Source organism: Hibiscus syriacus, unplaced genomic scaffold (genome assembly GCF_006381635.1).
Source record: "Hibiscus syriacus cultivar Baekdansim isolate YM2019G1 unplaced genomic scaffold, ASM638163v2 tig00110430_pilon, whole genome shotgun sequence".
Classification (NCBI taxonomy): domain Eukaryota; kingdom Viridiplantae; phylum Streptophyta; class Magnoliopsida; order Malvales; family Malvaceae; genus Hibiscus; species Hibiscus syriacus.
This window is the reverse complement of record NW_024062734.1, coordinates 367,151-385,579: the sequence shown is the minus strand read 5'-3', so window position 1 is coordinate 385,579 and position 18,429 is coordinate 367,151. Positions and strand designations below refer to the sequence as shown.

Genomic DNA, 18,429 nt, shown 5'->3' with positions numbered 1-18,429 from the left:
GAAAGGTCACTTGGAATTTTCTGTTTGTTCCTTGGGAAACATGGTTGCCATCTTGGTCACTTCCCCTGGCGGATTCAGAAAAATTTTTCAGGATGGATGCATACGTATTAGTAACTAAAAGTTTTCGTATGAGATAGGCATAAAAATTTCAGCATGAACTTCAGTAAAATAAAAAACTAACATAAAAAAATTCGAATTTCAAGATAGACACTTACCCAACCTAAATTTTACATACATCCGCCACCGCCGGTATCGTGTTCTGCTTTTGGTCTATACTAGAATTCTTGAAACTTCAAAATTTTATCAACACTTTTAGGAAGATCTAGATCTGACAAAATTCATGCACGTACGCATGCAGATAAAATTGTTCGAATTCATATTGTGTACAATTTTTATCAATCTTAAATCTTAGATTGAGATAACTTCAATAATTTTGATTATAGAAAGAGTAGGTGAGGCCAAGGAATCCAAAGAAACTTTTTTTTCACCTAAGCTTGAGTAGGAAGAAAGTGGAACAAAGTTAATAAGAGGTTAAAGTAGGTGAAATCATTTCAGTATTTCACCAAAAAGGTCCTACGCACAATGAAGAAAGAGCAGGTGTACCATCTACAATTTAGTTCAATTTTTTTTGGTCAACTATCGGTTTAGTATCTCAATAGTCATTTTTTATTTTATTTATTTTTTTTTAAAATCATATCAAACATTTAATTTTTATTTTATCTTAGTCACATGTCGTTAAATATTTAATTGTATACCGATGAATAAAATGCACTCTTTTCATTTAATGATTTAGGTAAAGATTAATCTTACACACATCTCAATACATAAATACAGCAGACGTATGATTTCTGTTTTTTTTTCACGGTTTCTTATTCACTCAAAACCCATACGCATGACAGAATCATTTAAAACTCATGAATCCGTCATCAGTCAAACCTCCAAGAAGCAGGGCGAAAAAAAGAACCCAGCAAGAAGATTTACATTTACACCAAGAGGCAATCATATCGTAGGTAATATATACATGCAATAAAAGGGGCTTCCACAAGATCTTAGCCCCTTCTGGTTTGACCGTTCAGGCTCTTGCTGATGAAGCTTCCATTTGATAAGAGAAAAAGGGGGCACTTCCCCATTGCTTTGATTCAATAACAAACGCAAAGGCTAGACTTTGGCATCTTCTTCTTCCTCCTGCAGAAGAGGGGCACTGAGGTCTGAAATATCACCCAGTTTTTCGACGTCGAGCTCTTTGCGAAGCTCTGCTTCTCTGATTTGTCCCCACATCAAAGCATAGTATCCCGTTCCAGCTATCATTGTCCCTATTACACTGTATAACGTTTTTTTTTATCAGTATGATATATAAAGATTCAGAGAAATGTTAAAGAGAAGGCATAGATTTTATTTACCTTCCATACTGAAGACTGTTTGTAAAGAAACTGGTTCCGAAAATTGTTGCAAAGAGTATCCCGAATGGCTTGAACATCGGCACGTAAAAAGGTCCCTTCATTCTTGTACATGCTAAATGAACGTTGCTTCGGATAATACTCCTTAAAATTCCCTGGTATATAATCATCGATATCGGATTCATTAGTCATCTTATATCATTAGCTAACATTTGGTGTTAGCAAAATTTCTGGGTATTTTGTTTTTGGTTCTTACCGTCGCAATAACGAGTAGGAGATCCCGGTTGTGTTTAAGTTTCCACGTATCTAAATCTCTCTCCAAAAACAAAGAAAAAATAAAACATTGGATAGTCCCAACAAAGCTGTAAAAAGAGGCCACTTTCATCACTTGTGGATAATGTTTGACGGTCCCCACCTGACAAAAACAAATGTTTGTGTTACTTAAAAGACACAGGAGAACGAGGTTTCCGGTAAACAAACCAAACACTGATCTTAAATTGTTGTTGTACCTGAATAATATTCCATATTGAAACGGACAAGTTAGCAGCCGCAAGCAAAATACCGCCGAGAACCCAACGATCCGGCGTGGAGTAGAAAACAAAAAGTTTAGGTATAGCTTGAAGCGGACGGGCAAGGGAAACAGGTGATGTTCGTATAAATGGGCCTCTTTATAGTTCTAAAAAAATGAATCCCGCGAGTGAGATCAAAGTTCCCATCATTTTGGCTTGGCTGCTTGAGCTTCTCCAATCTAGCTTTGTCGTCCTGTGATGATTATGAGATTTCAGCCAACACTGAAAGATGTTTATGGACATCATTTTGATTTATTTTCACTTTATCTAAGAGCCCTACTATATGATCGTCACGTAACATGGAACCGGATTAGTTCAAGATATAATATATAAATTTACTCTTAACGTTTAATAAAAGTCATTTTAGATTTTTTTCAAAGCACTTTTACTCCCGACATTTTATTTTGGGGTAAAATACATTTGGTGAGATAAAAATCGTTAGTTGATACTTATCGTGGATGTGACAAGTCTTATATGTCCAGAGTGATGACGTGATATGTTCTATATCATTAGTTTGAACACATGACATGTGTCATATCTTCACTTTGAATACATAACATACGAAACATCATCGTTTTGAACATATGACATCTATTACGTCATGACTTTGGGTATGTGAGTATGTCTGTATATGACAATGTTACGTCATCATTTTAGACACGTAATAATGTCATTCATCACTTTAGACACGTAATAATATCATATCATCAAAAACATAGATAAAAAAATTATTTAGTCAAATATTCGATGCATATTTTTGATATTATGTCTTAATTGAAATACTTATATGGTTTACCGTAAGAGTATTAATGTAACATCCTAAATCAGGGTCAGTGACTAAATTGCAAATTTTAAAAACTATGTGCTCGATTTCGAAATAAGTTAAAAGTTCATGGATTTAATTGAGGAAAGTTGATGTTGGATTTAATGGTAAAGTTTGGAAATAACAAGGGTATTATGGTCTTTTCTAAGAGAAGATTTTTATTCTCTTTTTAAGGGATATAAAAACGTGGGAAAGGAGATAATTTCTCGAGAGTATTCTTCAGTCTTCTTCCTCCTCCTCTCCACCATGAAGCCTTGTATAAGGTAAGTGGGTCTTCAGTTGGTTAATTCTTTCGTTTTAAAGATTGTTTTGATTCTTGGGATGCTAAGAAAGATTAAGGAAAGCTTTAGGTGGCTTAAAACTCAAAGATTAGCAAGTTATGAGAAATTAAGAAAAATGAGTTTTTAAGTGAATTTTTGAAATAAAAAGAGTTAATAGATTTTGAAGTTTAATTTGACTTGTTAAGGGTTAAATTAAGAGATATGAAGTGATAGAATGGGTTTTAGAACATGTTGAAAATTTAGTGTGATTCTTGAATGTCATGTAAATGATAGAATTTTGAGTTTAAAGAAGTGATTATGGAGTAGAAATGAGTTTAAGTATGTGTATGAAAGTTAGGAATATTAAAGGGAGTGAAGTATGAAGTGTTGAGCTGAAAATGAAGTGATTTTCAAGCTAAAAATATGATTTCTGGGCAAGGGGAATCAGTACCCATTCAAGGGGAACCGATACCCCTTCAAACGAACAAAAATTTCCAGAATGTCATGAGGGAATCGATACCCCCATAGTAGGGAACTGATTATCCCTAAAGGAAAATTATGAATATTGGTTTAATAAGTTTGTTTAAGTTGTTAGTATCAAATTACAAGGTATAGGTATATAATAATTGTCTTAAAACGTATAATTATGTAGATTCAGAGTCTAATCAAGTTCCGGAATCATTGACAAGTAAGATCGATCAAGGGGAAAGATAAGAGATTGGAATTGACTAGTGAGGTCAGGTGAGTGCATACAAGTTAGTTTATGATGTTTAACGGAAATAAGACTTGCGACATGTCTATTTCCTATATTAGAAGGCCTGAATGTATGATCATATGCATATGTTTGATTTGGGTATATGTGATATATATATTATAGTATGTATTAAATGATTTGTATGAATGCATGCAGTGTGATAAGTTATAGGAATTAATATGAATGATCTATATGATTACATGAGAATGTGAAATAGGTTATATGATAGGTGACCATACATGTTACATAGTAAATGTGATCAATTATAAGAATCAATATAATATATTTATATGATTACAGGAGAAGGGTGATGAGTTAAATAAGATTAGACTATAGAGAAATATGAGAATAATATATTAGTGAAGGGAATTGAGTATAAATGATGATGTCAAACTATAATATAAGTGTTATAGAGAAGAAGTATATTTAAAGAGAATTATGTTATAGGATTTAAGTAAAATTTAACTAAATAAATAGATTAAACTGGTATAAATGGAAAATGAGATAAGTTAGGTAGCATTTACCTAGGAGATAACATAAGATTATATGAATAAGTAGCATAAATGACATAAGGAAAACTTATGTGTTATATGATTTAAGCATTGAAATGAACAAAAGATATATTCGGGTGAAGTTATTCGGTGATATGAGTATATGCCATTATTATACAATTTAGATGAAATACTAAACATGAATAAATGTGATTGTGTGAGAAATGATATAAAATATATGAGAACATGTATATATGAAAGTAAACTATGTGATTATATGTTATATGAATACAAGAACCTGAGATATGTAACATGTGAATTATATGGAAATGATCTACGTGTAAGTGAACTATGTGACTATGTGATTATATGAAAATGTGATAATGAGCTATGTTAAAAAACTATGAGACTACGTGCCCAGGTAATATGAATATGTGAACATGTGAAATGACATAAATGATAATGCCCATTTTATGTGTCATGAGAGTTAGGGGTATAGTTGGCATGCCAAGAGTCAAGGGTCTACGCGGTCCTTCGGGACATATATATATTCTTTGGAACATGTGTGAAGTCTTGTGAGACACATACTTGATCCCTAGTATATGTATATGATTCTTAAGGAATGATATGTGGTCCTTATGGACATTATTATATGGCACTTCGGTGTATTTCTACACGACACTACAGTGCAATTCTATGTGGAACTTCGGTGCATTTATACGAGCTGTGGTGACAGCATTAGTGCACAACCTCTATAGACTCACATATCTATAGTTCTCACATGTGTTTATGGGCTAATAAAAATAATAAGATAAATAAACTTGGTATGATTATATGTTTATTTCGTGTGAACTGATATATGTGCTATGATGTGATAATTAAGGATATTATGGATAAGAGTATAAATTATAAGGACTAATGTACAAATTGATAATAATAGAAATGATTGTACATAAATGTATGTTTTGATATAATGAATATGTGTGTTTCTCGTGACATGGTACAAGTGCATATATATGTTGATGTATATGTAAATGAGCTATATGATTTGATAGCATAAAACAGTCATGAATGATTAGTGGGTATGAATTTCATTATATGTGTTTTTTATGCCTCACTAAGTCATCGACTTAGTGTGTGATTGTTTCACACGTAGATTACAGAAGCAAGAAGAGAAGAGAAGAAGAGTAAGACATGTCAGCACCTCTCTTACAAAATTTCAGATCAGAAAATAGAGGATTTAAATGTTTTTGGTTATTTTTAGTATAGTTGGCATGTACTAATTGGTTGAATTAGTTATGCTCTGATTGATTTTGGGTATTGCGGTCAATTTATGTAACTAAACCGCTTTTACTTTAATGAAAGATTTAAATTTTCTTTGAATTTTGTCAAGAGTCAAAGTTTGAAAAGTCAATGTGACACCTCAGACTCGTTTCCGGGTCGGGTACGGGTTGGGGGTGTTACATTTAATGGTATCAGAGCTAAGGTTTAGCCGATTCTCGGCATAAACCGAAGTCCAAAGTGTCATAAAATATGTACATGCCAACATAAGGTGAAAAATTCTGATCTGATAGTGTAAGGAGTGTGTTGTCTTGCTAATAGAATTAGATTGCTAAGTTATAATAGAAGTATGATTATAGTAATTTCGAAGTGAAGTAAGAGGTGATATTCCTGATTGTGATAGCAATTTACCTGCCCTGGCTAGGCAGGGGGAAGAGTGGACACTTCAGGAAGTGCCTCATAAGATCAAAGACCGATTTCAGAAAGTTGAAATCATATTAGAATAGTGATAGAAAGTTTTCACAGGTATGAATCGGAAAAGTGATATGAAGTATTCTTATTATTTCATGGATACGATTGAATATGGTGAACAAGTGTCACCATAAGAAAGTTAAAAGATCTAAGGATGTGGCTAGAATTGTAGAAGAGTTCAAGAATAAGTGAATCAGTGACCAGGTTATAAGATAAATGCAAACAGTGTGATGAATTTGAAACAAAGAGATTCTACTGTGTATAAGACAAAATGTGGATATTATAAGGGTTTGCATTCTAGATGAAAAGAGTTAGCGTTGGCTAACCAGACTATGTGACGAAAAGTGTATTGGAGTTAAAAGATTTGAAGATATTGTTAGGATAAGTTAACCGAATATGAAACGGATATGGATATAATTGTGTATCTCGATCATGTAATTGTGATGTAGTGAAGGAGATAAGAATTCGTATGGTTAAAGAAATTTATAAAGTACTAGAAAAGTTTAAGAATCAAATATCAGCAATCAGTTTATAAGACAGAGAAATTTAGAATGCTTGAGTTTGAAAACAAAGGAATCGTAACGTGTAGGGATATGAATGTAGTTTGATAAGTCGAATAAATTATTGTTAAGTTATTTGAAGGAAAAATGATGTATGTAAGTGAGGTATATAGGGTTTGTGCCTAGACGAAAAGAATATTATTGATGTTAAAATTGTTCTTTTCAAGAAGTGATGAATTGTATTAAAGATCTAGAGAGATCTCAGAAGAATTAAGAGAATTCGTATCTCATAAAAATCAACATTATCGAAGAGAGACATAGATTATGATTGTCAATTACAGACTCAATTTGAATTAGTTGTAATCCATAGCAAAGGATCAAAACTTGATGAAAGACAAATACGCTTGAATAGTAGAGTCTGGTACTAGAAGATTAAATAAGGAGTTAAGAATGAATATGAAGTTAAGTCAGAAGGGAAAGTAATGAATTGGATTAAAAGTTCTACTAGAAAATAAGTAAAGTAGAATTATTTAAAAAGGATCAAGTGATATAGGTGCATTGATGTTGGATTTATAAGATAAAGGAAATTGTAATGCCTGAGTTTGAACCTAGGAAATTGCATTGTGAATGAGTAAGAATGTGAGTTGAATGAGTCAAATAAATTAATGCTGAGTTAGTTCGACTGGAAAGAGTAAAGGATTAATATGTTTGAAGGAAGTCAAGTATGTGTGTATTATGATTTGAATAAGGACTTTATGAAGAATAAGGTATGTGCAAGGAGTGTTGATTATCAAAGTTATGAAGAGATGATAAAGATTAGTAATCAGTGATGAGCATAAGTGAGAGGAAAAGAGTATGTGAGCATGAACGAAAATATATATATGATTTGTGTATAAGGAGATTTTGATTTTTGAATGAATAAAGGAATAAGGAAATAAGGTTTATGAATGGAAAAAGTTTAAAGAATTAGATGTGATAAAAGTTATGTTTCTTGGTCAAGGAGTTTTAGTCAGAGGAATAAAGAATAATTTATATGTATTAATGAAATTTAAGAAGTAATTAAGCGTTGATGGAATAAAAGTTCGTTATTACTGCAAGGTAATTAAAGATTGATAAGGAATTTGATTGATTAATGATTTTGAGTGATAAGAACCGATGATATTGGTTATATGATAAGTGACATGATAAAGGATGTAAAAAAAAGGTAGTTGAAGAACTAAGGGAAAGAAAGATTAAGTAAAGGAAACAACATGAGAACATTAGCAGACATGTTCTTATCAATATGTGCAGTGAAAATTCAAGGACGAATTTTCTTTAAAGGAGGGGAGATTTGTAATATCCTAAATCAGGGCCAGTGACTAAATTGTAAATTTTAAAAACTATGTGCTCGATTTTGAAATAAGTTAAAAGTTCATGGATTTAATTGAGAAAAGTTGATGTTGGATTTAATGGTAAAGTTTGGAAATAACAAGGGTATTATGGTCTTTTCTAAGAGAAGATTTTTATTCTCTTTTAAGGGATATAAAAACGTGGGAAAGGAGATAACTTCTCCAGAGTATTCTTCAGTCTTCTTCCTCTCCTCTCCACCGTGAAGCCTGTATAAGGTAAGTGGGTCTTCAGTTAGTTAATTCTTTCGTTTTAAAGCTTTTTGATTCTTGGGATGCTAAGAAAGATTAAGGAAAGCTTTAGGTGGCTTAAAACTCAAAGATTAACAAGTTATGAGAAATTAAGAAAAATGAGTTTTTAAGTGAATTTTTGAAATAGAAGGAGTTAATAGATTTTGAAGTTTAATTTGACTTGTTAAGGGTTAAATTAAGAGATATGAAGTGATAGAATGGGTTTTAGAACATGTTGGAAATTTAGTGTGATTCTTGAATGTCATGTAAATGATAGAATTTTGAGTTTAAAGAAGTGATTATGGAGTATAAATGAGTTTAAGTATGTGTATGAAAGTTAGGAATATTAAAGGGAGTGAAGTATGAAGTGTTGAGCTGAAAATGAAGTGATTTTCGAGCTAAAAATATGATTTCTGGGCAAGGGGAATCGATACCCATTCAAGGGGAACCGATACCCTTTCAAACGAACAAAAATTTCCAGAATGTCATGAGGGAATCGATACCCCCATAGTAGGGAACCGATTCCCCCTAAAGGAAAATTGTGAATATTGGTTTAATAAGTTTGTTTAAGTTGTTAGTATCAAATTACAAGGTATAGGTATCTAATAATTGTCTTAAAATGTATAATTATGTAGATTCAGAGTCTAATCAAGTTCCAGAATCATTGACAAGTAAGATCGATCAAGGGGAAAGATAAGAGATTGGAATTGACTAGTGAGGCCAGGTGAGTGCATACAAGTTAGTTTATGATGTTTAACGGAAATAAGACTTGCGAAAAGTCTATTTCCTATATTAGAAGGCCTGAATGTATGATCATATGCATATGTTTGATTTGGGTATATGTGATATATATATATATAATAGTATGTATTAAATGATTTGTGTGAATGCATGCAGTGTGATAAGTTATAGGAATTAATATGAATGATCTATATGATTACATGAGAATGTGAAATAGGTTATATGATAGGTGACCATACATGTTACATAGTAAATGTGATCAATTATAAGAATCAATATAGTAGATTTATATGACTACAGGAGAAGGGTGATGAGTTAAATAAGATTAGATTATAGAGTAATATGAGAATAATATATTAGTGAAGGGAATTGAGTATAAATGATCATGTCAAACTATAATATAAGTGTTATAGAGAAGAAGTATATTTAAAGAGAATTATGGTATAGGATTTAAGTAAAATTTAACTAAATAAATAGATTAAACTGGTATAAATGGAAAATGAGATAAGTTAGGTAGCATTTACCTAGGAGATAACATAAGATTATATGAATAAGTAGCATAAATGACATAAGGAAAACTTATGTGTTATATGATTTAAGCATTGAAATGAACAAAAGATATATTCAGGTGAAGTTATTCGGTGATATGAGTATATGCCATTATTATACAATTTAGATGAAATACTAAACATGAATAAATGTGATTGTGTGAGAAATGATAGAAACTATATGAGAACATGTATATGTGAAAGTAAACTATGTGATTATATGTTATATGAATACAAGAACCTGAGATATGTAACATGTGAATTATATGGAAATGATCTACGTGTAAGTGAACTATGTGACTATGTGATTATATGAAAATGTGATAATGAGCTATGTTAAAAAACTATGAGACTACGTGCCCAGGTAATATGAATATGTGAACATGTGAAATGACATAAATGATAATGCCCATGTTATGTGTCATGAGAGCTAGGGGTATAGTTGGCATACCAAGAGTCGATGGTCTATACGGTCCTTCGGGACATATATATTATTCTTTGGAACATGTGTGAAGTCTTGTGAGACACATACTTGATCCCTAGTATATGTATATGATTCTTAAGGAATTATATGTGGTCCTTATGGACATTATTATATGGCACTTCGGTGCATTTATACGCGGCACTACGGTGCAATTCTACGTGGCACTTCGGTGCATTTATACGAGCTGTGGTGACAGCATTAGTGCACAACCTCTATAGACGCACATATGTATAGTTCTCACATGTGTTCATGGGCTAATAAAAATAATAAGATAAATAAACTTGGTATGATTATATGTTTATTTCGTTGTGAACTGATATATGTGCTATGATGTGATAATTAAGGATATTATGGATAAGAGTATAAAATTATAAGGACTAATGTACAAATTGATAATAATAGAAATGATTGTACATAAATATGTATGTTTTGATATAATGATATGTGTGTTTCTCGTGACATGGTACAAGTGCATATATATGTTGATGTATATGTAAATGAGCTATATGATTTGATAGCATAAAACAGTCATGCATGATTAGTGGGTATGAATTTCATTATATGTGTTTTTTTTATGCCTCACTAAGTCATCGACTTAGCGTGTGATTGTTTCACACGTAGGTTACAGAAGCGAGAAGAGAAGAGAAGAAGAGTAAGACATGTCAGCACCTCCCTTACAAAATTTCAGATCAGAAAATAGAGGATTTAAATGTTTTTGGTTATTTTGAGTATAGTTGGCATGTACTAATTGATTGAATTATTTATGCTCTGATTGATTTTGGGTATTGTGGTCAATTTATGTAACTAAACCGCTTTTACTTTAATGAAAGATTTAAATTTTCTTTGAATTTTGTCAAGAGTCAAAGTTTGAAAAGTTAATGTGACACCTCAGACTCGTATCCGGGTCGGGTACGGGTTTGGGTGTGTTACAATTAAGTTTCTTATACATAGTTACGTTTTCCTAAAGTTTCTGATTTTAAACTAATATAGGAGAAATTATTAAATGGTTTCGGCTTACCAAGTTATTTGTGGTCACAATCAATAATATTTTTCTATATCATTTTTTAAGGTGAATCTTCACCTCTTTCTTACATCTCATCTCTTTCCTATATGTAATTAAAAAGTGAGTGATTATTTAGAAGTTAATTTAAATTTTGTGGTTGCCATTCATTAGTATCATAGATAACATGATGAGCCGGGTATATGAAATAATTTCTCTTGAAATACACAAATTAAAACAAATAGATAAAATATAATATATTTGCTATGTTAAAAAATGATTAAAATATGAAGATGGGTTGGGAGAAAATTAAGAACCTGAGAATAATGGAAAGCAAGAAGGAAAGACAAGGCAGTAGGAGCCCCGTGGCGCATACAACGATCGGTGAACTATAGCTTAGCCCAAGGAATGCAAGGTTCTGAGATACAGCAATCCTACAAATCACGGCCCCCAGAAAAAAGTGGTAAACTTTCACATCGAAGAACATGAAGAAATAGCTTATGAAACCAAATAAAGGGAAGAGATAGTTTACCCTGTTAAACCCAGGAAAAATATACGGAGTGGGAAGGTGAAGAGCGACTGTTGTTTACTGCAACGAATGAGAGATTAACAAGCGGAATGGGAAAAAAAACTAAGTTTTTAATACGTTGATAAAGGAAGATAAAGACCTTTCCCTACGATGATAAAGGAAGGAGAAAGGGAGTAGCAAAGATGAGCCGATCGCATTGGTATAAACCACAAATACAAAAGGGCTAAGCCCTCCTGCTAAGGCAGTTTTGGCCAATATCGTCAATGCTATGGTGCATGCCTCCATTATTACCATCACCGTGAACGGTGCCACTTCTCTCATTCTCTCTCTAGTCTCCTCAACCATCTCTCACGTTTGGCCGCTAAATCAAAAAACAAACCAGGAAGAAGAAGAAGAGATGAGCAAGTAATGAAGTTGTTATTGTTTGGCCTTGTGCTTGGGGGGATGTAATTTATAAAGAAACAAAAGGGCTTTCTTTTGAGAGGAGGAGGCAGCGAGAGAGTAGCTTTTGGGACATGGGTGAAGCTGCTTGTTGGGTGAAATGGCGTCTCGGTTATCAGAGGTAGAGATGCTGACGAGGGATAATTGCCATTTTTTCTTTGTTTTCTATTTTTTTAAGTAACAAGAGTTGGCTACATGTTTTGCTCCAATTCGTCAGCAGTAATAGAAAAATATTAATAAGATGATTCACTGTAAATAAATACTATGATGTTAGTGTATTTGGAAAAAATGTTAATGTCTCGATCAAATATAAAGTATATAAACTGTGGATTGTTGTTTTATTCTTAGGTTAAATTACATCATATATCACCTAAATGTAGGTGGTCTATAGTTCACATCATTAAAATTTCGATTGTTTCAATTATGATACTAAACTTTAATTTTCGCTTCAATTATATCGTTGGATCGTTAACTCAATAATAATACAACAAAAACCTAAACGTTGAGAAGTATTATTTTGAGAAGATAAATAACATATATCAAAACTAGCCTTATCGAACACTGTTAGAGTAGATTGGTATATTAGAACTTTGAATCTTCAAATGATTTTTTTATTGATTTTGATCGAGTTTCGTAGAAAATCTATTAGAGAAGAAGAAAGAGAAGTGAAATACAACCGTTTCGATATTGATCTTTTCGTGAATGACAATGAATGACGGATAACGATCAACTAACATCAAAGATCCACGGAGTTAACAATCGTTTATAAGGACCAAAATGATAGGCAACCTAAAGTTTATTGCCTAATCATGTCATTAACGATTTAACATTCTAGTACTTACATTGAAACTAAAAAGGAAAGTTCAATATTAAAATAAAGACATTTTAAATTGTAGTGGTAAAATCAAACTAAAACATGGGGACTAAACCCTAAGGTAAACTAAGATGGAGTAAAATAAAAATAAACCCTACATTTGTAGTTAACCAAGGGGCCATTAACTAAACTGTTTTGGATTCTATGGTTGACGGTGCGGTTCACAATCAACATGACCCTACCTTAAAGCATTAAAATAATGCATAGTGACCCAAACTTGTGTTCCAACTCAGTATGATTTATCCTACAGGCCCAAGGAGATTCTCAGTAGAAGCAAACAATCTTAGGTGTGGAATTGGATTTCTTTTGTTAGGATCCACCTAAGATGGTCAGAAAAATAAAGATTAAATAAGGAAATTATTTAAATATTGCACTTCGAAATTACGATTTTCAGTATTTCATTTGCTTACATAAGTCAGTTCATTCTACTTTATGAAGCCGACACCTGCTATTATCCAGTTTTAGATAATTCTCGTGTGTCATCGTATTAATTTATAGTAAACATACGAAAGCAATTTTAATTATTCATTATGTATTAAAATCATGTTAATTCTTCGATTTCATTATGCATAATTATTCTACTTTTATTTCATTTCTAAAATTATCGAATTCAGTTGCCCCAATGATTAACTATTAGAGTTCGATTCGGTTAATGTTTAGTTTTTCTTATCGTATCTACTTTCCAATTCGTTTTAATGTTAATATGTTTATATAGAATAAATTTTGGAATTCGAACTCATACAAAATAAAAATATATATTTTTATTAATTGTATCTTAATGGGTTTTTTTATTCAAATAAACTATTGTCTAATGAAATGATAAATTATTCATGAATATATTAATTCTTTTATTATTAACCAATTGAGTTAGATGAAATTTTAGATCTTTTAAATAATATTAAAATTTTAAATCACGATGTTATGGATATAAAATATTAGGTTGAGAGGGTCACCTCGTAATGATTTATATAATATTCAATTTAAATTGATAATGATAATCAATGAATTGTATGTACAACTTGTCGCTAAACTTATGCTAAAATGATATTTTGGTCATTGAACTTTCAAAAGTTACAGAATAGTTGTTAAACTATTACAATTTTAAGGATGAAATAAATATTTTAGCATACAAATTAAATATTTACCTTTTTTTTAGTATTTCCACGTAATCAATTTAATGGAGGTAACGATGGGGTGATCATTTTGTTACAAATTGATAGTATTAGTAATCATTTGTGTAATTTACCCTAAATATATTTTTTCTTTCTAAATACTCTCAATCATTTCACAATGAACGCTCCATCACTTTGCTGCAGCCGCTAATACTCGAACTTATGACCTTTAAAAACAATAACGATTTCTTTAACCACTGAAATAAATTGGTTCGTGCTATTTATCTTATTTTTTTTATAAAGCAGATAAAAATCAGAGCTAGTTCATGGTTCGTAGTCGTTCCCTTAGAATAATACCAGACAGAATGTGGGGATGTGCCAAGCATACATCAATAGTGTTAAATATTCGAATGAATTAGCACCCATGCAATACAGGCTGCAGGGATGTCAAACTTATAATCCTTCAATTTCCATCATCTTTTCTTTTTATATTCAGAGTCCGTAAGTTATCTCTTTCCACAGCCTCTGAAAATTCCATCCACCAATGGAATTCAGTGCCGAAGTGAAGAAAACGAACAAAAGGACTAGGGTTTTCCCTACATACTAACGTTTGATCGAGTCGAGTAAAAAATTTTCAAATTAATTAAGTTGACGACTCTTATTTTACAACTCAACCTTGATTTGAATTTTTTTCGAGTTGAGTTGTTCAAATTTTTGTTTAAACTTAATTGTAAATATTTATAATATTATGATATTATTTCATTGCAATTTAAACTATCTTTTATAACCACAAAGAATAAATATATATTTCTTCATTTTTTTCATATGTATTATACATATATTGTATAGAATTAAGAGACTCAACTCAAACTTAAAATCAATCATTTAATTATTAAAATTTTTGAGTTATTGAAGTTATTTGAGTTATATTTTATAACTCGACTTGAATATGAAATTTATTTGAATGTTGAGTTTATAAAATTACGAGTCGAGTTGAATCAATTCAAATGGAATGGAAAAGATCAGTTTTCGAGTCGAGAGCTTTGCTCACCTCTACTACCATGTCCATGACCTGAAAGAAAATAACATGTTTATGCATTCACATTGTTTATATCATTAGACTTCTTCCTTACTTCAGCTACTGGGAAAATGGTAATACTAACTAAAACTTGGAAAAATGAAGTATGGGGAAACTGTTGACGTATCAGACGAGTCGTTATAGGAGAAAACATTCAGATTGTCAATGTGTTGACAAAGATATTATAATTCTAAATTTAGGTATTCAAGCTGTCTTCTCTAACCATAGAGGCAGGCCTGACCCAATACATGTGTCAGATGAGTCTTAGCCCAGAGCAGCATGTTTGAGTGGATCAATTTTCTAGTGCTTATAGTGTGTATATATATATTTGGCCAAAAAAAATTAGCAAGAGTGTTTTCTAGGGCATCAGCATAATCCAAGAACTACAAGACAAGACCGAAGTTTGCAGTTTTGTTTAGCAAGAGAGTGTGGCCCGCTGGTTGTGTGGCTGAAGACTTGAAAATGAATAAACTTCAGTTCAAATGGATAAGATTTTTAGAGACAATACTATGTGTCCATAATTCTTAGGCTCCCCAATTTTATCTCTGCTTTTGCTGCTGCCAGAAGCAAATGTTGTTTACTGTTTACAGTTTACTGTTTACTGTTGGAAATTCAGTTGAATTTGATGTGCAAATAATAGTATAACAACATTTAGTTTTCGACAATTCCATTAGATCAATGACAAAAAATATTCATCTTTCATGCATGCAAAATGATCATTCAAATAACCCCAGAATTATTACAAACTAGTCTGGCAGTCAACAACATTGTTGTCTTCGTTTGGCTTCTGACTGATTTGAATCAGAGTTCTGCCATTAATGGTGGGGTTTTTTTTCCTTCTTAAATACAAAGGCAGGTACCCATAAAAAATGAAGCAAGAACCTTATTTCTATACAAATTTATACATAGAAATATGTGTGTGTGGGGGGGGGGGTTTAAAGTTACATGGGGGAGTGTTGAAACTTTGTCATGCTGCTAAAAGTTTGTCATTCATCGTTTTAGGTGATATTTGTAGCCTTGTAGGTTTTGGTTTGTATTAGTATTGATATTGTTTGACTATAATTTCTATTACATTTTTGTTTTAAAAATATATTTATGTTTTGTTTATTATACGGTACAAGTATAAGGGCATAAAATTATTATATCGCCCAGGACTTTAAAACTCATTGAACCGGCCCTGCATAGAGGCGCCAGCCCATGTTTGAAATCTTCATACAATGGCTTCTGGCCTATGAACTAAGGGCAGAAAAAAGAGAGAGCCATTGTGGATTACAACGTATATGGGGACTGTAACATCCCAAATTAGGGCTAGTGACTAAATTATAAATTTTGAAAATTATGTGCTCGATTTCAAAACAAGTTATAAGTTCAAGGACTTAAATAGGAATATTTCAGTATTAGATTAAATGGTAATTATGGAAAGTTTGAAGGGTATAATGGTAATTTCATAAGAAAAGATTTTTATTTCTCCTTTATAAAGGAGATAACACATGGGGAATAAGGGAAAAAAAAGAAAGGTTTGGAAAGCTGGGTTCTCTTCTTCTCCATCGTGGCCATGAGCTTCAAGTAAAGGTGAGTTTTCCAGATGGTTAATTTCTCGTTGAATTTTTGATTTGGTTATGATCATTAGATAATACTTAAGCTTAAAGAAAGCTTAAGTCAACTTTAAATCAAGGGATTAAGGAGTTAAGAGAGATTAAAGATTAAGAGTTTTTGAATGAAAACTTGGAATATAGTTGATAAGTAGAATTGGAAGCCAAATTTGACTTGTCATTAGTCAAAATAAGAAATTCAAAGTGTTAGAAACGAATTTAGAACATGTTGATAAATTGATAAGATTCTTGGTTTCTAAATTTAAGATAAAAGATTGGATATTAAGATGAGTTAAAGTGATATAAGTTGGCTAGAATAAGAGTAGATAAGTTTAAAGGACATAAAAGAGGTTATATAAGAAGAATTAAGTGAGTTTGGGTAAATTTTCATGCTTAAAATTGATTTTTGGGCAAGAGTGTATCGGTATCCATTCAATAGGTACCGATACCTCAAAAGTAAAATATGGGGAAGATGTTCAAAGGGTACCGATACCTTGAGGAGTGTATCGATACCCCATTGAAAAGGAAAATTTCGAATGTAATTTGTGTACCGATACATAGGCAGTGTACCGATACACCAATTAAGGGATGTATCGATACCCTATAGTGTGTACCGATACACTTCAAAGGGAAAATGAAAATATATATTTCTTTTAGTTTAAGAAATGAAAATTAAAGTATGCCAAGTGGAATGCTGATACGTATATTATATGTGTGATTATGCAGATATCAATCGAGAGCAATGTCCAGACAAGGTGTCAGGTAATAGCCATCAAGAAGAGATAAGGAATTTATATTGATTAGTGAGGTCAGGTGAATGCACATTAATTAGTATATGTGGTTTCATGGGAAATAAGACTTGCGATAAGTCTATTTCCAATATGCATGAATTCATTGATAGAAGTATGTGTTTGTTATGATTTATATGTGTGCATGAGTATATGTGTTAATATGTTATTATGTATGTTATATGAATCGTATAAGTATATATGTTAGTGTGATAATTCATATGGAACAATAAAAATGATCTATATGATTATATAAATATATGAAATAAGCTATGTGATAAGGACCAAAGAAATGAAATGAACACGTGATATAGGATATAAGCTAAAGAATCATTTGATATAAATATAAGGGAGCATAAGATAATCAAGTATAAAGTATATTATATGGTATAAATGATGATATCAAATTATAGGACAAGTGTTATAGGGATGAATTATACTTAAAGGAAACTATGATATAGAAGTCATGTGAAATTAAACTAAATAAATAAATTAACTTAGTAAATAAATAATATTAGATAAGTGATATAAATTATATGTTATAGTATAGATTATATGATCTGTATAAATTCAGGATAATGTAATAAATTAAATGACTGGGTATAAATAATTATGTGAGTAAATGGGAAAGGGAGACAATATAAGTATTTATATATGAGATTATATGAACATATAGTATAACTATATGAGAAAGATTAATGTGCTTAGATGAACTATGATATATGAATTACATGGTAAAAATTTATGAAGTCATAGAAAAAGGTTACAAGAGTAATGTAAACTTGAACTAAGGGAATATAGCAATTTGGCATATAAATGAAGTATATAAGTGATATATGTTAGTATGCTACAATATATGTTATATGATCTATGTGAACAAAAGAAAAAAAAATATGAGCTAGGTGATATGTATATATAAATGATTATATGAACATGTAATATAAATTAGGGACTGATGATCTAGGTGTTTATATGTCTATAAGAAGACATAAGAACAATATATAAGCTATGTAATATAAACTGCGTGATTATGTAAATGCTATGTAACATTATCTATGTGAAATAAGCTACGTGATTACA

At 31.3% G+C, this 18,429-nt stretch overlaps 1 pseudogene; it reads right to left on the bottom strand.

Moving 5' to 3' along the window:
* Positions 1-1,138: 1,138 nt before the first annotated feature.
* On the bottom strand, positions 1,139-11,785 carry LOC120125281 (annotated as a pseudogene).
* Positions 11,786-18,429: the final 6,644 nt, after the last annotated feature.